Source organism: Gossypium arboreum, chromosome 1 (genome assembly GCF_025698485.1).
Source record: "Gossypium arboreum isolate Shixiya-1 chromosome 1, ASM2569848v2, whole genome shotgun sequence".
In the NCBI taxonomy this organism is placed as follows: domain Eukaryota; kingdom Viridiplantae; phylum Streptophyta; class Magnoliopsida; order Malvales; family Malvaceae; genus Gossypium; species Gossypium arboreum.
The window spans coordinates 13430502-13454110 of NC_069070.1; the positions used below are offsets into that span (position 1 = coordinate 13430502).

Genomic DNA, 23609 nt, shown 5'->3' on the forward strand with positions numbered 1-23609 from the left:
TGAATGTAAAGTAATCTTTCATGAATGAGGAATTGTTAGTATGGTTGAAATATATGAATCGTATATAGACCTTAGCTATGGTTGTTTAATTGTGAAATTATACTAATTTAGATTTTCATTATGTTGGTTGTTGTTATGTTGTGTTTCAGGGTGGCAAAGGGCTTGGTAGATAGCCCTATGTTGTTCACACTGGTAGACACACGGGCGTTTGTCTAGGCTGTGTGTGACACACAACCAGCCCCATGGGCATGTTGTCTAGCCATGTGTCCCTTTTACATAAAAATTTCAAGTCAGTATGCATGGTAGTAAACACACAGGCAGACCGTCTGTCTCAACTGTATGGAGGGCACAGCCTATGGCCACGGGCGTGTGCCTTGGTCGTGTGCCTTAAATGGGATGCTGATGTTAGAAACAGAATGTCAAGGTTTTTAGATACAAGCTAGGTCACGGGTGTGTTTCAGGCCATGTGAAAACCCCTGTAGGTTCGCAAATAGAATTTATTTCACACGAGTATTGGACACGGGCCATCAGCACAGCCATGTCATAGTGGCCACACGGGCGTGTGCCCTGCTTCAAGTGGTATTTTTTAATAGTTTTCAAAAACGTTGGGATTAATCCCAAGATATGTCCAAAGCATGATTTGGGTCTCATTGGCCCATATTAAGAGCTTGTAGATTAAAAAGGAAAAGTTTTAAATTTGGTCAAGTCTTGATGAATCGTAGAAGTTAGAATGCATGTGTTAAGTGAGGTGACACCTTATATCTTGTTTCAGCGTAGGGCTAAGGTATAGGGTGTTACATGTACCTAAACCAATTCATAACACTTGATACAAGGTTATAAACACACTTAAAAGCAAGCAAAACATGCCAACGTCAACCACCTAAGACCCAACCATTCTACCATACATGAAACACAAAATAATGCTCATATCCAATCATTATCATAGGTATCACTTACAAGCCATGACATACATACAAACCAACCTATTTCACTTTCATCATACCATATCTTGAACATGACAATTACCATTTCATATTAGGTCATTTAAGCACTACTTAAAATCAACCATGCATACCACCTATAGTTGTTCAAACAAATTATATCAAAGCATAACACTTACACCTAAAAATAAATTATGAACCTTTGCAAACATAGCCAAATTATCCTATTACATGCCATATAAGTCGAGCTAAATTTCAAAATCTACCAAAGAGGTCCTCAGATAGTGTAATTCTTCGAGTTGATCCGATCTCCTGATCCACAAAATGTATCTACAAGAAATAAGACAAATAACACGAGTAAACTTTTGTAAAGCTTCGTAAGTTCCTTGATTGAACGGTAAAGCTTACTGAACCAAACATAATAATAATTCAAATAAAAGATTAATGAACAGCATTCCTATGAACGAGGTTATTATCAGAATTCCTGTCAATCACAACTCACAACAGGTGAGAAATGCTCAGTATAATAATACAAATTAGTTTCCTCATTTCAATAAATTTTCAGGGATCAAAAAAACATAGCTCGATGAATGATAAATGGATATGAGTACATGGTTAACCATCTAACACACCAGATGCTTTTATAAGCCAATCCATCTAGGACACCAAATGCTCATATGAGCTAAACTATCCAGCACACCAAATGCTTATATGAGCTAATCCATCCAGCACACCAAGTAACACTATAATGTATCTCGTTAGTCCACAACAAATGCAGGACCTTGACATATCTAATGAACAATGAATCTACTGTAATCATCTCCACTACTCCCTTCAACCCCGTACCACGCGCAACATAACCTATTGGCAAGCCAACTGTACTCTATCATACGTTCATTGATTTAGAGTATTCTAACACAGAATAATATATGAATAACTCATTATCTCATATTCCGTATATAGGCATTAGTTCAACAACCAAACATTCATCAACTAAGAACATCTCGTTGGCGCTTAATGCTACAACTATCCACTATTTCATTACTCATAAACATAGCATCATTATAACGTTAAAACCAAAACAATTTAATTCATTTAATATGCATTTAACTGTATTAGAAAAAAGTCGAATGAAATTACAGGACTAATTTGCAGTAACGATCCAAAATAGCTCAGTTAGTGATCGACGTTGTGTCAATTCATTATTTCCATTTTCAATTACACACATCAATATAATCCAAAATTCTACAATTAGGTTCATATAATACACTTAAAAATTTATTAAAATTACCTACAGGACTAAACTGTAGCAACAACAAAGTACAGGGGCTATTTGGTAATTTTCTCTTTTCCTTGATTTTCCACTCATTTAGGATCTAAAATAATAATTCCATTCAATTCACTAATTCTAACAACAAAATTATTTCATTTTATGCAATTAAGTCCTCTTGTCATTTTTACAAAATTGCCCCCAACACTTTACTTTTATTCAATTTAGTCCCTAAGCTCAAAACTTGCAATTTAACCAAATTTAACAAGATCTCATTTCATCCAAATTATTCATTATTTCTCTACAACCCATTCATGCTGTTATTTCACATTAAGTCCTCTTAATTTTATCACTTTAAACATTTTAGTCCATAAATATTAAAATTACCAGAAATTACTTTACAAAATAGTCCTATTTAACAACCAAGCTCAATAATATACCATAAAACTTCAAGAATATCCAAAACTCATCAATGGCATAATCCAAAACATTTGACAGTTTTACAAATTAATCCCAAGGTTAGCTAGTTTAAGCTTATACAAGTTCAGAAACATAAAAATTACTAAAAATAGGCGAGGTTTACCTCCTAAATCAAAGAACCCTAGTTGGCCAAAAGTTTCTTCTCCCTTCTCCCATGGCTATACGGTTTTTGCAAGAAGAAAATCTAAAAGATGATAGTTTATTTAGCTTTTATTTTATTTACATTATGTCTAATTATCCAATTACCATTTTACCCTTTTAATTTCCATTCAATTTTAACAATTTCAAGCCCATTACAGTCAACAATCATCACTTATGGTAGATTTACCATTCAATAAAGGTTGTATTGCACAATTAATCCTTTAATTATATTAAATTCCAACTAAATAAACTCAATTTCAATTTAACCCTAAACTAATTAAGACTAAATGAACAAATAGCCCAAAAGTTAGTGGATTTAGTCATGTCACCACCGCTTGGACTTTTTGACCATAATTTAATTACCATTTTGGTCTTTTTAGCATTTTAAATCTATAATGATTAACTTTTACCTATTTTACAATGTAATTATTTTACCTTAATTAAGCAATCAATCATCAAAATTACCGAACAAAACTTCAATTCACCTATAATACGACTTTGTAAATATTTAATAAAAATATTTACGACCCTAAATTATGGAAACGTGGTCCTAATACCTTATTTTCAATAACCACTTGACTTCTGAACTAAACCACTTATACTAACTTTTAATTCAATTAGTTAATTTCATCAAATCAAAATTTAAATATAAAAATTATTATTGATTCATATAATTTAAATACTAATTATATTAACTTACTCGTTGATTTGTGGTCCTGAAACTACTATTTTTGACACCACTAAAAAACGGGCTGTTATATTTGGCATCTTCATGGATCACAACTTTCATTCTTCTTTTTTTTTTGTATGTTTTGCTGGAGAATTTTCTTTCGCTTTTAAACATGTCGATGCTGAGTGTTTTTGCATTTTATGGAGTTTATGGTTCGATAAATTTCTATTTTTTTGGAAGAATAAGCATGTGTCTGCTACTCATGTTATTCTTTTTGTTGCTTCCTTTTGACAAGATTGAGATGCAGCACAACAAACTTTTAATCATAAGTTGCTGCTTGTTGGCTATGCTATTGTTTCGGGATCTTGCTAGTCTAGGCCGCCTACTGGAACACTAAAAGTTAATGTTGATGCGGTGTAGTTTGGGGTTGAGCAGACCATTGGTTGGGGAGCTACCATTTGGGATGCAAAGGGTTGATTTTCCAAGGGTATTTTGGGTATGTTATCGGTGCATGGTCCCTATAATGGTTGAGGTTTACGCCATCAAAGAGGCGTTAATTTGGATCGATTTCTTGTGCTTGGATAATATTATTATTAAGATAGATTATTTACAAGTTTGGAGAGCTCTTATGTCTTATAAAGAGGATCACTTAGAATTCAGTTTGTTAGTTGCAGATAGTCTTCACTTTTGTTCTTGTTTTCAATCTTTATCCTTCCTTTGGACTCGTCAATTAGCTAATAAGGCAGCTCATACGCTTGTTAGTGTGGCCTTATTACATATGAGCCATTTCATATGGGAGAATACTCCCAATTGCATTTCTCATGTTTTAAGTTTGGATATTTTTGTTAAACTGGTAAAGATGGTATGTCTAGGGTCAGGTGTACGTTGTAAGCCTATTGGCGTAGGTTTAGATTGTTGCCCCTTTTATTAGTTCCTAATTACATGTTTTCTTGATTTTATATTAATATATGGTTTTATTTTTAAAAAAAGAATTATATGACAAAAAATTAGTTTGTAAAAAATAAATTAAACTAAGAAACTTGTAGAAACTAAAAGCTAAATCATAAGGACCCAATTATAAAAATTTACAAGTGAACATAGATATTGAGTCAAATAAATTAAGACTTCAAAATAAACTTAATCTAAATAGTAAATCATGTAATATTTTAAAATGGAACTAAAATGAGACTAAAAGTGAAATTAAATAGTAATCACCTAAAAATGATATATGTATATATATATAAGGCTTATTTATATAATTTTATAAAAAGCGAAAATGATTTTAATCATATAATATTTTCAAGTTATAATGGAACAAATAAAATAAATACACAAGACCCACATAATTTCATAACAATAATGTGCTCATGTGTCAACTATAAAACATGCCATGTGTCCAACAATTAAAGCATAGGGTTTACGAGACAAGTATGGGAGTTGGATCCTTGGCTATAATCGATTTATTAAAATATGTTCTACAATAGATGCGAAATTATGCGGCATTTTGAATAGCCTGATAATTTTTTCAGGCAGTCAAGAGGTGATACAATCTCTACAGAGCAAGTCTTCAAAAGGTTCGAATTCCGCTATCACATCCCAAAAATAAGGCTAAAAGGAATAGGGATAAAATTTTTAATTTTTTTTAAAGCATAGGGTAAGAGAATTAGAAGGCCATACAAATTATCTGTATTAAGAAAATAAAAAGAATGACTTTACTAATTTAATGGTGAAGCCTTATATTACCTTTAGGTCTTAAGTTCAAAACCTCTTGTGTGCATTTAGCTAATATATTTTATTTTCCTAATTTTTACCCCATTAAAGTGCTGAATTTTCAAAATAGCCCAGCAAAAATCGTTTTTTAATTTAGTCCTTATTTTAAAATAGTCCTAATTCTACATTAATTCCTAAAACCTATTTCAATTAGGGAAAATAGTTTATAAATAGGAAATATTTTCAAACCCTAAAATTATTATCATGCAAATTTTTCAAGAAAAATTTGCCTTCATTTTCTCCACCAATACCAAATCAACCTTCAAGAAAAAAGAATTCAAGGTTTTCAAATTGTCCCTCTTCTCGCAAATATATCGTCAATCTCCTGATCCAATTTAAGGATTTTGTGTCCAAAAAATCAAGTGTGATATCTAACTTAGACCATTGTAGCCTTGGCATCGTCTCTCGTCTCCCATCTTTCTAACATATCATACAATCAGAGGCATTCGTAATAAGTTTACAAGAACTTAGTGAGGTATTATTATATATTTATTCATCATTTCACATAAAATATAAAACATCACAATTTACTATGGAACAAAACAGGTACTCATCAAACTCAACAAGAACATAAGTTAAACATTTACATACCTTGTATTCTTTCACATTTTGAAGGCATTCTTACCTCAGTTAGTATCATTCAACTTACTTGGGGTCTTGAACTCATAACATGCTTTCATTCAGAGTTTGCCAATTCGGCGTTGCAGACTATTTATGCAGATTTATGCAACTCATGCAACTTATCTATGCAAAATCCTCATGCAAAGACTCCATCATGCTTTCAAGTGTGTTTATGCATGTTCAGACTTCTCAACAAAATAGATACTTATCATTCAACCCATGCTTTTTTGCATATTCACCTTTTTCATACTTTTCTTTTCATAACAAAGACATATTTTCATTTAGGCATTAAGCCATATATGCAAGCTTATTAGATACACATTTTCAAAGAAGCAACATATCACACATTCACAACTCATGTTTTGTTTCACAGATCAGTATTTTAACACAGAGAGATCAACATATAAACATACAAATGGTGTAACAGTCCGATTTAGACCCTAATCGGAATAATGGTTTTGGGACCATAAATATGAGTCAGAGAAATGTTTAAATATTATTTTTCATGCTTATGATGTGTGAATTAGCATGTGTGAAAGTTTCGTCTGAAAATTTAATTGTTTGTGTGCTTAATTTGGTAAAAAGGACCTAATCGTGTAAAAGCTAAAAGTTGTTTGCTACTTGATAAAAGTTCCTATGATTTGGCTTTCTAAAGAAAGGGTCCTAATGTTGTTATTTTTCCATTGAAAATGTTAATGGACTAAAACAACCATCCATTAAATGGTTTTATAATTGTTTAAAAAGGGGCAAAATAGGAAATTGGTTATTAAAGTCATAATAATTAAAAGAAAAGTTATCAAATTCATTTTATTTCTTGTTTCATCAACCGAATATTAGAAAAATAAGAAGAAAATTTGGTTCTAGGGTTTCGGTACTTTAATTGGTGATTAAGGTATGAGCTTTGTTCGGTTTTTGATAATTTCTACGTTTTTGTGATCGTTACTTAGTATACTATCAAGCCCATGTCTCAATTTTTGCTTTTTTGATGCTTTTGAGTTATGCCATTGATGAAATTATGAGCTTTGTGATGTTAGTTGATGAATTATGAAAGATATGTTTTGGGTTAACATATGTTGTCTTTGAATTTTTGATGAAATTGAGTAATTTGGGCTAAATTATAAAAATGTTATTTTGAGGGACTAAAATGTGAAATAAATGAAATGTATGGATTTGTATGAGAGCTATGAAAATTTAGCTAAGCTTGTGTACAAGCAAACTTTATGTATTTTGTGATTTTGTGAATTAGGGATTAAAGTGTCAAAATGTGAAAATATGAGGGCTAGTTTGCAATATGCCTTAATTGTGTGTATATGGATTGGCATGAAAGATTTAGTGAATAAAAGGGTTAATTTTGAATACATATAGATCAAGAAAAGAGGAATTTGGATTTAGACTGAGGGAAGTCGAAGGTTATTGAGTAAACAATCCGAGTCAACAACTCTGAGTATGAGGTAAGTTCGTACGTAAAACATGATGTTATAAGTATGTTTTACTGTTTTGATTATACATGGATTGTATAAATATTTGGTTGGATGAATACAACAATAAATCAATTGTATTTGGCACTAAGTGTGCGATTCAAACTAGCTTTGGCTATATGAGGCACTAAGTGTGCGATACCGAGATAGCTTCAGTTAATTGAGGTGGCACTAAGTGTGCGAAATTATTATAGCTTCGGCTAATCTTAAAGCACTAAGTGTGCGGATGTTTAAAGCATTAGTAATCTTCTGAAAGTCTTAAAATATCCGAACAAGAGGTAAGAATGAAAATAAATGAATATGGGAATGTTCAGGTAAGTATAATACCTATATGGTAGATGGTATTATGCATATAAAGTTTATTGAATTGGTGCAAACATATGTATGATGTTGGCATGAAATTGATAGATGAGTTGAGAATTTATAAGTACTTATGTATTGATGTTTCATATTTTATATACTGTTGATGATTTTGGTACGAACTTACTAAGCTTTTGAAAGCTTACTTTGTGTGTGTGTTTGCATTATTTTATAGATATCAAAGCTACTGTGAGCTCGGGGATTGTCAATGATCATCACCACACTATCAAACTTCTTTTTGGTACTTTGGAAATGTATATATTAAAGTATGGCATGTATAGGCTAGAAGTTGTGGGATTATGTTTTGTGATGTATGTATTTAGCCATATGATATGGCTTGGTATGGTTGTGGATATGTCATGGTTTTGGTATAAGATATGTGATGCAATATGATATATTTGATATGTTTTAGTTGGACAAAAGAAACGCTAAATGTTGGTAAGTTTTGGCAAGTTTCAGCATGAAATTGAATGATGCATAGAAAGAAATGTTTTGACATAGATTGGTAAGGCTTATGAGTATGTATTTGATTGGAATTGATATGTCATGAGTGGCTTATGTTTTGGTTTGGAATTTCACTGAATTGGTTGTGCATATATGCTTATTTCTTTGCTTGTAGGTTGACCGAAATTGAGGTGGCAAATTGGCTATTCAAATGGCATATTTTTGTCCACACGGGCAGAGACACTGGCCTATGTCTCAGCGATGTGCGACACATGATCACGTTACATGGCCGTGTGTCCCTTGGGGTACCCTACAAATTAAAGGCAGTATACCCTCTAGTTTTGACACGGCCTAAACACACGGGTGTGTCTATTAGTCATGTGTGGCACACGGGCTAACACGCGGGCGTGTGGTTGGCTGTGTGGCCAAGTTAGTAGCCTCCCTGATTTTCACACGGCCCGGCACACGGGCGTGTCTTGTGGCCATGTGGATAAGTCAGTATGTATGCCTTATTTCACCACGGCTTAGACACACGGGCATGTCTAATTCCATGTAAGGCATACGGCTTGTTCACACGGGTGTGTGACCTTTTGAAAGTCAAAAATTTTTATAAGTTCTGAAAAGTTCACATGTTATCGATTTAGTCCTAAATGCATGGATTAGACCTTGTGATCGCGTGATTCGTAACAAGTAATAAATATTTATAATGAAGATCAAACCTAGACTAACTATTATCACGACGAAAAGGCAAGCGCACCTATCGAACAATAGTATAGTAATGGCAAGACCGGGATATCGTACCCAAGGGAACCAAAAGTACTAGTAATAACTATCTTTTTATTATTTAACCTAGAAATAAAGAGGGGTTGTTTATTAAACTAATTAACTAAACTAATTAACTAATTAAAATAAAGAAAAGAGAAAATTTGGAAAAAGACTTGAAGAAAGTAATTGATAAAGACGACACCCAAGGAGGAATCCACTTAGATTTCACTTGTTATCTGACTCTGAACCAGATGATTTATTCAATTGAGTTGATCCGTGAGACTCCCTAACCTATATTATTATCTCTTTCGACACTAATAACGTCTAACCCTTAGTTGAATTAATCGAAATCTCTTTCTTAATTAAAATCCCTAGGGAAGCAGTAAATCGATCTATGGACTCTCATATTAGGTTTCACCCTAATCCGACGAAATCTCGTAACCCTATTTCTAGGTGTTCGATTAACTCCGCTTAATTATGCCAAATCTATTCTTAGACAGGGACTTTTGCTCCTCTGCATAAGCACATCAAATCATGAATTAATACCCGGAATATTAACTCAAGCATTAAGAACACATAATTAAGAACAAATCAAGTATTTATCATACAGTTCAGATAATAATAACAAGATCCATAATAGGTTTCAACCCCCTTAGGTATCTAAGGGGTTTAGTTCATAATAAAATAAAAGTACATCTGAAAAGTATGAAAATAACAAAACATAAAAAAAACTCTAAAACCCCTGAAGGAATTCTGAGAGAGATCTTCAGTCTTGGAGTAGCTCCGGCTTTTTGGATGGTTCGTCTGGCTTCCTTCAAGTAATTCTCGGTGTGTGGTTCTGTACTCTAGAAAAGTTTTGGAGGGTAGAGGGGGCTTTCTAAATCATACTTAGGGTGTTTATACAGGCTTTGTATTGGCTTTCTTTTTCCCTAAGTATCCTTTTCCGTGTAAAATACAACTATTTGAAAAAAGGACACGCTCGTGTGCCACGGCCGTGTGACGTGTTTGCCACGCCATGTTCGATCCGTTAAATTGCACATGGCTGTGTGGGTCAATGGCCAGGCCATGTGAATTGTGAAAGCCTTGGTTGACACCCTCGAAAGACACGGGCGTGTGAGAAGCCCGTGTGGCAAGGCTTAAGCCGTGTCATCTTCTTGATTTGGTCCGTTTTGTCCCTTTTTGGCTCCTTTTGACTCTTGGTGTTCTCCTGAGTACAAAACATGAAATAACCAGATTAAGAGCACCAAAATCTGCAAATCTAGTGATAAACATCCATAAATATGCTAAGTATTTGGGGTAAAAATATGTATAATTTAGCGTTTATCAAATACCCCCACACTTAAGCATTTGCTTGTAACTCTCATTTACTGCTAGAATTAATTCCTTTCAATCACACAATCATTACTGATAATGTTACAAACTATTCCACGAAAAATCATATAGTGAGAATTTAACTATAGGGGCATTAAAAGCCTCAAACAATCTAAATCAAATATTTTGATAATAAAATTATAGGTAATCTCCTTCCTCTAAGTAATTAACTTTAGTCCTAAATATACAAGAGATGACATCCTCGCTAAGGATTCACTCAAATCACTCAAAGTGTTTAAGGTTCAAGATTAAGCACTCGATTGTCTAACATGAGAAGTTATTACTATAGGCTTGTATGAAAATCAAATCTCCACCACTTGTAAATGATATGATACACAAATCAAAAGGTCTTTGCATGGTTGTAATGGGGTTTAGGTTACGGGTATGGATACAAGCTAAAGAGACAAAGGTTAGAATCGAGCTAATTTCAATATATTACCCCACTATCAAAAACTTAATTACTAAATCACAGACAAATATCTAGAACTATATTACATGAGCTCATGACAACTTTAGCTTGCTGAGGATTACAATAATAATACTGAGTTTTTTTTTTTAAGAAAAAATTAAGTTAATACAATATAGAAATCATACTTCATGATTCAGTAACAAAAAATGGTGAATATAGTAAGGTAACAATATTAAATTTAATCTCAATAAAAAAAGGGGTAAATTAAGTAAGAGGATTTCAACAATAATGCATTAATGGGTTAATGATGAGGGTTAATCAATAAAAAAGGTTAGTAGGCTCAAAGGGGGTTTACTAAGGGTTTAATTATGTGGGAAGGCTTTTTATAGAGTAAGTGAGTTAAATCCTAAGTGCCTTTATCATCTCAGTATATCAAATCATACGTGTGATCTCGACATGTATAATCGAAGCAAGTTCTAGAATAACAGTTCAATGTTGACATACTCAAACCGCAAAAGAAGTGAGCAAGAAAGAAAGCTATATGCTCAAAAGGCTAAAAATCTCACCAAAATTTGGGTTTTGATGTCATTCTCAGATACTTAAGATTTCAAGATAATACCTCAATTTAGGAAAATAATCTAAAAATTTTAGTTCTCAAAATATCAACTTATCATGCTCGATTCTCTAATGTTCTATAATCAAATAATCATGCATAATTCCCATGGTCTAATTCATGACATATCAACAATAATTATAGATCAATCAGAATTCATTCGATCAAGATTAAGAGAAAATCACTTAAGCACAAGACCAAATTTAGGGATTTGAGAATAATGCAAAAAGTTAGGTTTCATGTTCATGTTCACCCCCCCACACTTAAGATGTACATTGCCCTCAATGTACAAAGATAGACTATTCAAAATAAAGAAAATCATAAGAGGGAAGGAGGTGAAACTCCCTGTGGGGAAAGTAGGGAAAGTGCTTGATTCTGAGGCTGGAGTGTTTGGGGAAAGTGGTAGCTGCCACTATTCTTGGCTAGATGAAGAAATTTGGTTGTTAAACATGGCACTCGTTGGGTATTGTTCCCTACTTGTCTCCCCATTTCGTAAAATATTCCTAGCAGCTTTGCTTGGAAGTTTCTAGAATCATTAAGAGCTTACTAAGAGTTGGGTGTGGAAGAGAGCGTAGTGGGATTACTTGTTAAAAATACCAGAAAAATGAAGAAAGTAAAATTTACTAATATAGATATGTCTTTCAAAACAAAATAATAAAATTGAAATGAAAATAAAAATAAAAACAAAAATAAAAATAAAAATAAAATAAAAAGATAGGAGGATTCAATGATCCTCGTCAGTAGGGCCCTCAGGTGGTGGCCCTGGAGTGGCAATGTGAAAGTGCTGGCACAGCTGTTGCATTATAGCCTGCATGTCGTCCATCTGTCTGTCACGTCGCTGATCTCACTCGTGAATCATCTCGAACTGTGTAGTGCAATATTTGTCGAAGTGAGCGAGTCAGTCGGAAAGGTGTGCCAATAAAGTAGCCACATAAACTGGTCATTCCCTAGGTGGCATGGTAGAAGGCTCCTCGTGCTGTGGGGGAACATCATCAGGAATGTCCTCAAGATCCTCCTCGTCAATTGCATGAGTGAGACGGTACTGAGGAGGATCGGTCCCATGTTGGTGCTCGATCATTCTCATGTGAAACATAGTCGTGATGCCATGTGGGGACATCTGACCTATCAGTGTAAGCGCTGATGACTCGGCCAGAGTGTTGAGGAGGCCGAAGTGTCTGGCAAGGCACGTCATGTAGGGGCCAATAGAGATTACTCCCTTCCGATGCCGCTCGGTCTGATGGCGAATGGCGAAAGCGATAAAATATGCCAAGTCAGTCACATGTGATTTCGCCATGCACCATAAATAGTAGGCGTCGTGGGTGTTGACAACGTCAGTGCTCTCTCTCCTTCTGATCAAGGTGTATGCTAATATGGCATGGAGATATCGTAGGGAAGGGGCGAGAGCTGAGGCCTTCGAGTGGCTGGGGTCGTAGGTGGAAGAGAGTGGTGCGAAAACCTTCCAGCATAAGGAGGGAGAAATGTGGATATTGTGTGGTAGTGCATTCATGTCCTCCTCCACCATAAACTCATCAGTGTAAAGTCCCAGAGCGACTCCAAACTCTTGGACACTCATCGCGCTAACTAGATCGCCTAATCGAAAGTGAATGGTGCCTGGGTCGTCATTGTTCGTCATCACCACCTGTAAATGAAAAGTAGAGTATAATTCTAAAGTTAGCTCTAAATAAGTGGGTTCAGTAATAGCGAATAACCGTTTCCATGGGTCTGTGGATAGGAGGGCGCGGATGGCATTAGCTAGGTGGACTTGCTCTATGACAGCCCAGTCGATGCAGCGACCTGTAGTGAGGGGTCGCGCACGTAGTATCTGAAATAGCTCCCCTTGCGAAGCTTGCGGAAACTTAAGGAATGGGTGCCAAATTCGGCTGTAACACGTACTGAGGAAGAACCCGGTCCCCTACGTCTCTTTGAGGATGGGACCACAGCCTTCTTGCCTCTCGATGATGACATAATGTACCAAAAGCTGCTGTAGGGTGGTGCACGGGCATGTTGCTGGCGAGAACGGGCATGGGGCGTGAGTGTACAGCCGTGTGGAGGAAAAATAGAGGGAAAAGAGAGGGGAATGTGAGGATTGATGCAGGGGGATTGGATTTTAGGGTGGTTTGGGGGTTGGGGAAGTGAGAATTTGGGGAATAGTGGCCGAAATAGGGATTAGGAAGTGGAAAAGGGGAGATTTCGGCTAGGGTTTTGAAAGGAAGAAGAAAATGAACAATAATTTGCTTATATAGGTGAGGTGCACACGGCCTCAGGCCACGCCCGTGTTCTCTGAAGGTGAGCCCGTATTTTTCGAATTTTGCAATTTAAGTCTTGCTTGGCTACTATTCCACGCCCGTATGTCTAGGGCGTGTGTGGTACACGGCTATGTCGCACAGTCATGCCTAGCTTTGTTCGCTTCTCCCACACCCGTGTGTTAGGGTACCACGCCCGTGTATTGTTGTCCACGGCTTAACGACACAGGCATGTCTTACGCTTGTGTCGAAGAAACAGAATCGAGCCTTGCCTCTGGCACGCCCGTGTTTTTCAATTCCCACGCCCGTCTTGACCTACCAAGTTCCCCCACGGCCATGTCGCACGACCATGGGGATTTATTGCATCCCGTGTTTTGGGGAAATCATGTCTTGCTTCCATACGGCCGTATCGCACGGCCGTGTCTCTTTCCCTGTTTGGCCACAGCTTTAGGCACGCCCGTGTGCCTGGCCGTGTGTGCTGAAAAACTTTGCAATTCAAAGATAAAGTTAATGATTCAAAGTGTTAGAAATTAAAAATAAAGAAATCATGTTAGTGCTCGGGTTGCCTCCCGAGAAGCGCTTATTTATAGTCTAAGCTCGACTTACCTCTCTAGTGAATGGTCAGGGTGGTTCGAGGAGTTTATACTCCTCATTCTTGCTATCAATCTTATCAAAATAGGGTTTTAATCGATTGTTGTTTACCTTAAAAGTGCTGAACTTGGGGTGACTCACCTCCACCGTACCGAATGGAAAAATAAGAAGGATTTCCTCATTCGGTGTGGTTGTGACAATGTGAGGATCTACGACATCTAATAAGACTTTATCTCCAACCTTAAGTTGATTTAGAGAGGTATCGGCCTTGTTTTGACGTAGTTTCAGTTTATCATGTGTTCTCAGTTTGTGTACTCGCCATTCGTCTAGCTGCTCTATCCGTAGCCTTCGTTCTTTATGAATGTGTCCTCTATCATTCTTAGAACATGGCTCGTGAACTTCTTTGAAGCTTAATTTCTGCAAAGTCATATTGTCAGTTTTAGTAGATTGGTGTGGACTATTACCTTCAATGTTCGATGTGATGCCAGAATTACAATCTTGAAGGGTGATCATTTCGTCTCCCACACGAAGTGTAAGCTCACCTGTCCCAACATCAATAATTGTTTTAGCAGTTGCTAAAAAGGGCCTTTCTAAAACCAAAGGGGTGCTATTATCCTTCTCTATGTCCAGAACAACAAAATCAACGAAAAATATGAACTTATCTACTTTCATGAGTACATCTTCAATAATACCCCTAGGGAATCTTATAGTTTTATCTTCCAATTGAATGCTCATCTTAGTTTTTTTAGGTTTCCCAAGACCTAGTTGCTTAAACATTTTGTAAGGCATTACATTAATACTAGCCTCTAAATCAGCTAATGCATGACTTATATCTAAACTACCAATTAAACAAGGAATTGTAAAACTCCCTGGATCTTTCAATTTGTGGGGTACCTTATCCTGTAGAATAGTTGAACAGCCTGCGTTTAGCTCCAGATGCGATGCTTCATCCAACTTTCGCTTATTTACTAAAAGCTCTTTTAAAAATTTCATTGCAGTTGGAATCTGTGACAATGCTTCAATAAACGGTAGGTTAATATGTAATTTTTTCAAAATTTTGAGGAATTTACCGAATTGTTTGTCTAAGCGGTCTTTCCTTGTCGCGCTAGGGTTGAGACACGAGGTCTATATTCTTCATTCACCGTTTTGTTATGACTTACCTCACTTTTACCTTTGCTCACCACAGTTTCTTGCATCAATTTTGGCTCAGGCGTAATGAATCCTTCCTTATCTTAAGTACTAATTACGTTGAGGTGTTCTCTTAGGTTAGGTTTAGTATTACTTGGTAAGGTACCTTGTGGTCATTCGGAGATTAGTTTGGATAGCTGCCTATCTGAGTTTCGAGTCCTTGGATCGAGGCTTGTTGATTTTTAAGCGCTGTCTCGGTATTTTGGAAAAGGGTTTCTGACATTGATATGAATTTTGAGAGCTTCTCCTCAAGGTTTGGTTTCTTCTCTTGTTGATAAGGTGGCTATTGAAAACCCTGAGGATTTTGTGGCTTTTGATTTCCTTAACCACCCCAGGAGAAATTTGGGTGGTTCCTCCAACCTACATTATAAGTATTACTGTATGGGTTATTTTGAGATCTAAAGTTATTGTTACCCATATAGTTGACTTTTTCCTCTTCGGTTGTAGGATTGAAGGATTGATATTCTGTATACACACCTCTTCCACTTAAGTCACACCTCATTACTGGATGTACCTGCGTAGAACTAAGAAAACCATCAATCTTTTTATTGAGAAGTTCTACCTGATTTGACAACATAGTAACTGAGTCGACGTTATAAACGCCGGATGTTTTTGTTAGCTTAGTCCTCATGAATTGCCACTGATAGATATTCAGTGACATTTCTTCAATGAATTCACTGATAGCTTAGTCCTCATGACTTGCCACTGCATCAACCATTTTTCGAGTCGAGGGATTCAAACCATTGTGGAATGTTTGTACTTGCAGCCAAAGTGGTAACCCATGGTGAGGGAACCTTCTCAGTAAGTCTTTGTATCTCCCCCATGCATCGTAAAGTGTTTCTAAATCCATCTGGACAAAAGAAGAGATATCATTACGTAATTTAGCCGTTTTAGCCAGCAGAAAGTATTTTAGTAAAAATTTTTGATCATTTGTTCCCAAGTAGTAATTAACCCTCGTGGTAATGAGTTCAACCATTGTTTAGCTTTGTTCCTCAATGAAAAAGGAAATAACTGAAGACGAATGGCATCATCAGAAATGCCATTGATTTTAAATGTATCACAAAATTCCAGGAAGTTTGCTAAGTGAACGTTGGGATCTTCATCCTGCAAACCATCAAACTGAACAAATTGCTGTATCATTTGAATTGTGTTAGGTTTCAGTTCAAAAGTATTTGCATTCTGATAGGTCTAACTATGCTAGATTCAGTTCTGTTAGAGAAGGTTTAGCATAGTCATACATAATGCGTGGAGAAGGATTTTGATTAGCCGCAATTGCAGGAGGTAGCTGATTGCCTTGGTTTTTAGCCATCTCTTCGGTTGGGGGTTGAGTATCGTCTTCTTGCTCGTTCTCCGTGTATCATAAGCTGCGCCTTATCTCTCTTTGATTTCTACGAACTGTACGATCAATTTTTTCGTCAAAAAGTAATGGTCCTAACGGGTTCTTCTAGCCATAAACTATAAAAACCTACCAAGAGAAAGAATAAGTAAATTAATAAATAATAATAAAAAAATTAAATTAAATTGCAAGAAAAATAAATAGCTAAAGTAATAAAAATTGAGCGTTCCTAATATCTTAGTTCCCCGGCAACGGTGCCAAAAACTTGATTGTGTGATTCGTAAAAAGTAATAATTATTTATAATGAAGATCAAACCTAGACTAACTATTATCAGGACGAAAAGGCAAACGCACCTATCGAACAATAGTATAGTAATGGCAAGACCGGGATATCGTACCCAAGGGAACCAAAAGTACTAGTAATAACTATATTTTTATTATTTAACCTAGAAATAAAGATGGGTTGTTTCTTAAACTAATTAACTAAACTAATTAACTAATTAAACTAAAACAAAGAGAAAATTTGGAAAAAGACTTGAAGAAAAGTAATTGATAAAGACGATACCCAATGAGGAATCCACCTAGATTTCACTTGTTATCTGACTCTGAACCAGACGATTTATTCAATTTACTTGATCCGTGAGACTCTCTAACCTATATTATTATCTCTTTCGAGACAATAACGTCTAGCCCTCAGTTGAATTAATCGAAATCTCTTTCTTAATTAAAACCCCTAGGGAAGCAGTAAATCAATCTATGGACTCCCATATTAGGTTTCACCCTAATCTGGCAAAATCTTGTAACCCTATTTCTAGGCGTTTGATCAACTCCGCTTAATTATGCCTAATCTATTCTTAGACAAGGACTTTTGCTCCTCTGCATAAGCACATCAAATCATGAATTAATACCCGGAATATTAACTCAAGCATTAAGAACACATAATTAAGAACAAATCAAGTATTTATCATACAGTTCAAATAATAATAACAAGATCCATCATAGGTTTCAACCCCCTTAGGTATCTAAGGGGTTTAGGTTATGATAAACGCCAAATTATACATGGTTTTACCCTAAATACTTAGCATATTTATGGATGTTTACTACTAGATTTGTGGATTTTGGTGCTCTTAATCTGGTTATTTCATGTTTTGTACTCAGGAAAGCACCAAGAGTCAAAAGGAGCCAAAAACGAGCTAAAAAGGGACAAAACGGACCAAATCGAGAAGTTCACACGGCCTAAGCCTTGCCACACGGCCTGCTCACACGCCCGTGTCCTTCGAGGGTGTCGACCAAGGCTCTCACGATTCACAGGGCCTGACCATTGCCCCACACGGCCTTGTGCAATTTAACGGATCGAACACGGCCTAGCAAACACGTCACACTGCTGTGGCATACGGGCGTGTCCCTTTTTTCAAAGAGTTGTATTTTACACGGAAAAGGGTACTTAGGGAGGAAGAAAGCCAACCCAAAGCCTATATAAACACCCTTAGTACGACCTAGAAAGGGGGCCTCTTCCAGAACTTTTCTGGAGTACAGAACCACACACCAGGAATTACTTGAAGGAAGCCAGACGATCCATCCCAAAAGTCGGAGCTACTCCAAGACTGAAGATCGCTCTCAGAATTCCTTCAGCGATTTTAGAGTTTTCTTCATTTTTGTTATTTTTATACTTTTGAGATGTAATATTATTTTATTATGAACTAAACCTTTTAGATACCTAAGGGGGATAAAACCTATGATGGATCTTGTTATTATTATCTGAACTGTATGATAAATACTTGATTTGTTCTTAATTATGTGTTCTTAATGCTTAAGTTAATATTTCGGGTATTAATTCATGATTCGTTGTGCTTATGCAGAGGAGGAATAGACCTTGCCTAAGAGTAGATTTGGCATAATTAAGCGGAGTTGATCGAACGCCTAGAAATAGGGTTAAGAGATTTTGCCAGATTAGGGTGAAACCTAATATGAGAGTCCATAGAGTGATTTACTGCTTCCCTAGGGGTTTTAATTAAGAAAGAAATTTTGATTAATTCAACTGAGGGTTAGATGTTATTAGTCTCGAAAGGGATAATAAATAACATAGGTTAAGGAATCTCATGGATCAAGTCAAGTGAATAAATCGTCTGGTTCAGAGTTAGATAACAAGTGAAATCTAGGTGGATTCCTACTTGGGTGTCATCTTTTTCAATTGCTTTTCTTCAAGTCTTTTTCCAAATTTTCTCTTTGCTTTAATTAAATTAGTTAATTAGTTTAGATAATTAGTTTAATAAACAAACCCTTTTATTCTTAGGCTAGATAATAAAAAAGATAGTTATTACTAGTATTTTTGGTTCCCTTGGGTACGATATCCCGATCTTGCCATTACTATACTATTGTTCGATAGGTGCGCTTGCCTTTTCGTCGTGATATAGTTAGTCTGGGTTTGATCTTCATTATAAATATTTATTACTTGTTACAAATCACATGATCAGTTCATAATAAAATAAGAGTACATCTCAAAAGTATGAAAATAACAAAACATAAAGAAAACTCTAAAACCCCAAGGAATTACGAGAGATCTTGAGTCTTGGAGTAGCTCCAGCTTTTGGGATGGATCGTCTGGCTTCCTTCAAGTAATTCCCGGCGTGTGGTTCTATACTCCAGAAAAGTTCTGGAGAGTAGAGGGGGCTTTCTAAGTCATACTTAGGGTGTTTATATAGGCTTTGGATTGGCTTTCTTCTTCCCTAAGTATCCTTTTCCGTGTAAAATACAACTCTTTAAAAAAGGGACACGCTCGTGTACCACGGCCGTATGACGTGTTTGCCAGGCCGTGTTCGATCCGTTAAATTGCACACGGCCGTGTGGGTCAATGGCCAGGCCGTGCGAATCGTGAAAGCCTTGGTCGACACCCTCAAAGACACGAGTGTGTGAGAAGCCCGTGTAGCAAGGCTTAGGCCGTGTCATCTTCTCGATTTGGTCCATTTTGTCCCTTTTTGGCTCGTTTTTGGCTCCTTTTGACTCTTGGTGCTCTCCTGAGTACAAAACATGAAATAACCGAATTAAGAGCACCAAAATCCACAAATCTAGTGATAAACATCCATAAATATGCTAAGTATTTGTGGTAAAAATATGTATAATTTGGTGTTTATCACCTTGTATGCTCGGTTTAAGTTCATAATGAACATGAATGAATGGTATTTTTTTGAATTGAGATGGTATTTGATATTTGGTTGTTTTGATCTAAGTTACGAGTCCGGTAATGCTTCTTAACCTATTTTGACGCCGGATACAGGTTAGGGGTGTTACAAATTGACATGTACACACGAAAAGATCAGTTAGAGATTCGCAAGGTACTCACAGAACCTTCACTACTTCCTCACCTTTTATGGCTTCAAACATCAAACATGGGCTTCCATCAAGTAGATCGGTAGCTCCTAAATGTTAGAACATAGAAACTCATTAATATCTATTATGTGACTCACTCTTCCTTTCATTTCAGACATCAAAATCACATAGTAAAGCTCTACCAAGCTTGCGCTATCAAGCTAACAAAATTGCCCTCTGGCAATATAGCATGCAAGGTTAGGAGACTTACCTTACAAGGGGCATTTCAGATCTAATCCTCTTATTCCCTACTCATTCTAAAGGATGAGAGGATTTTTCCCCTCAACACATCCTTATATAGATGGAGAATACTTCATGAGGAAGGAATGAATAGTTTCTAGCACTTACTCGGTCTTCAAATATTTTCTTTTTGTCCCATTAGATGTGTGGAATGTGTTTTAATCCATGTGATCACCAGATAGATGCACGAAAGCTATAAAGCAATGTGTATGAACATAAAAACATATACATAACTTATGACTGGGTCTTAGCCCATTCTTCGTTAGGGCGTAGTTGATAACTCGACTAATCACGCATTGGAGTATCATGCCTTCTTGGCGGTGACTCCATTACTTGAGTCTGATATGTGCTTTACTAGGTGTTTTTTCCTAATGGCATCTCACATCAAATTTTATTATAGACTATGCGTCCACTTGAAATTCAAAAGTCTTAGTGGGGCAAACAACACTTTACTATCCTATAGACTATAGGGCTCACCATTTGCCAAGCCTAATTGTAACGCCCCAAATTTGGGCCTAGAAGTATAAGATTTTGAGCATGGGAACAGTTAGGAGACTGCACATAAATAATTAATTGTACAAGAAAGTGACACAAGTAGGTATCTACTTTAGTGTTTAAGTGTTCTGAGTGTTCTAGGAGTGTTTGAGAAGTCTTGGGTTCAAGCCTTGGCTTGCACAAAATTTTTCTTTTTAATGATAAAACCTCTATCTTTGGGCAGTAGGGTTATAAGTAAATTTTGTTAAAAACATGTCAGAAAGGGCCTGTTAGCCTAGTGGTAAGTGGCGTGTAGAGTGTGCAAGGGGTTTGAGGTTCGAATCCCTGTTTGGGTTAATAGAGATTATTTTTTTACTGGTGGCCATGAGAGGAAGTTGTGTTTGACCAAAACATCGAGGAGTTTGAATAAGTTTGAATGGGGTTGTTGTTAGCCAGATTTGGGGAGTAAAAAGGACTTTTCGGTTTTTGAGATGTGATCGGTTAGAGGGATTTTGAGAGGAAATTTGGGAATTTGACGTTATGGGGAGAGCGGTGCCGAATTGGTGTGTGGTCACTTCTTTCTCTCCATTTTTGGTTGCTTATCAATTGTTTTTTTGGTTCTTTCCATTTCTCAGTTTTGAAGTCAAATTGTGTTACAGGTCTTTCGAGCATTTTTTACTCATTTTTCTTTTTATTACTTATTTCGATTTGCGTTACACTTTCTTCTCTCTCAATCGACTCTTATCAGACACCCCTTTTTTACATTTTTACTTTGGCCGAATTTTCCTCCTCTCCCTCTCCCTTTCAATCATTTTCTCTGACCGAATACTTTATCTCTCTTTCTCTTTCTATTTTGTTTCAGTTTTGAAAATTGATCTTTGACCATTTGGTGGGTGCACGCGATTCTTCTCTGTTCCTCTCCCTCTATCAATTTTTCCTTGGCCAAACATTGGTAAGTAAATCTCTGCTTCACTTCTGCCCCTTTCGGCTTCTCTCATTCTTGTGCACTATTCCTCTATCCTTCCTATAGTAACCCCCTCTGTTTACTGTTTCAGTTTAGTTCTCCTCTTCGATCTTGGTTCACTGCATCACTAAGTCATACTCTGTACTGTCATTATTTGGCAAAGGTGGTACAACCAAGATTTTTTTGTAAACTAATATAAGTTTAATAAAGAGGTCATAACTTTCGTGTAGATGGAGTAAGTTGATTGGTGCGCCACTTAGGAACCAAGGGTACGATTTCGATTGGCCTTCTGTAAGGAGGAGTTTATTATGATCGATTTGGAACTTCGTTAGATTCCATATGGTATATGAGTTAAGTACTGATTAAAGGGCTTGTTGGTTGTATCTAGGTATAGGAGTTTTCGGAGCACGGTTAACTTCAAAACATGTCAGGTGATTACTAATTACTATATTAATCGTAAATCGGCAAAAGCTGGAAAATAGGACCATTGATGCCGTATGGGCATTCAATCGCTCGTGTGGTAACCCCAAACGCATAAAACATGGGTACTGGATTACGAGAGGCCATCATGGGTAATCTCATGGGCTTAGGCCGTTTTGGGCCATGTTGGGACGAAATAATGATCGAAATACCTCCATAGGGTAAAATGACCGAAATACCCCATAGGGTAAAATGACCGAAATACCCCCATAGGGTAAAATGACCGAAATACCCCCATATGGTAAAATGACTGAAATACCCCCATAGGGTAAAATGACTGTAATACCCCTATAAGGTAAAATGACTGTAAACCCTTATAAGGTAAAATGATTATTTTTCCCTTATGTGTTAAATTAACGGTTTTGTCCTTGTGTTAAAATGACGATTTTTCCCTTATATGATAAAATGACAGTTTTGCCCTTATGTGGTAAAATGATTGTTTTGCCCCTATGTGACGTATGTTTATATTTTAGCATGCTATGTTTAATTGTATTGAGTACATGTTTAATATTATGATATGACATGACATTTTTCATGATGCATTGCATGTGGATGGGCTTATATATGATTGGAGGAAGTGTCCTGTACTGGCACCTTTGCTGTAAATCACTGATGGCTCTAAGCCTATTATACTGACAACTCTGCTGCAAATACTATTTACTGCAGCAACAGGTGCTAATTCTGGAGTGTAGGGATGGGTGGGTTGATTATATCTTCACATGGAGTGTAGAGGCTGGATGGGTAGGACTTGCATACTGTTTACTGTTATTGCACTATTTACTGTTACTTCAATGGGCCAAGGCCCAAACACATGACTGTTTCTGTATTGAGATATGCTAAAGCCCAAACTAATCTTGTCACTATTACTAAAAGGGGCTTAGGTCCAGACTGTGTTTGTTGTCTAATTGATTGCTTATATGGGATTACACACTGAGTTTTTGTAAACTTACCCATCTGTTTTAACTGTACAGGTAATCCCTAGTCTTCGGCGGATCGGTGCTGCGAGGGACTCAAAGGTGGCCACACAACCGCTCTTGCTTCCTCATTGGATTTTTAATTTATAAGTAGTTTTATTTGGGTATTTTTATGTAATAAGGCCTCTATAATTTTTAATTTTTGGGGTTTTATTTATTTTGATTTATATCTGCTAGTAGTAGGATGTGGGTTTTCAAAAGATATGCATGATTTACCTAAATACCACGAATACGCAAAACCATTTCAAAAGCTTCTATGATAAACGAGATTTTGAAATTAATAAAGTTTTAAAGTAAATGCTTTTGATAGTGATGCAAGGTTTAAAATTATTTTCTAGATCACACAAATAGGCTAAATAAATATTGGGCTTTTCAAACGATATCATGCTTTACGAAAAACACTTTAAAGTGACATCGCCA

The 23609-nt window shown here is 36.2% G+C and overlaps 1 non-coding gene across 1 annotated transcript; it reads left to right on the forward strand.

Annotated features, from left to right (window-relative positions):
• The first annotated feature begins 16131 nt into the window (after positions 1-16131).
• Positions 16132-16238, forward strand: LOC128281582 (small nucleolar RNA R71). The gene has a single exon (XR_008271822.1). It is a non-coding gene; the product is annotated as a small nucleolar RNA R71 (small nucleolar RNA).
• The last annotated feature ends 7371 nt before the right edge of the window (positions 16239-23609 follow it).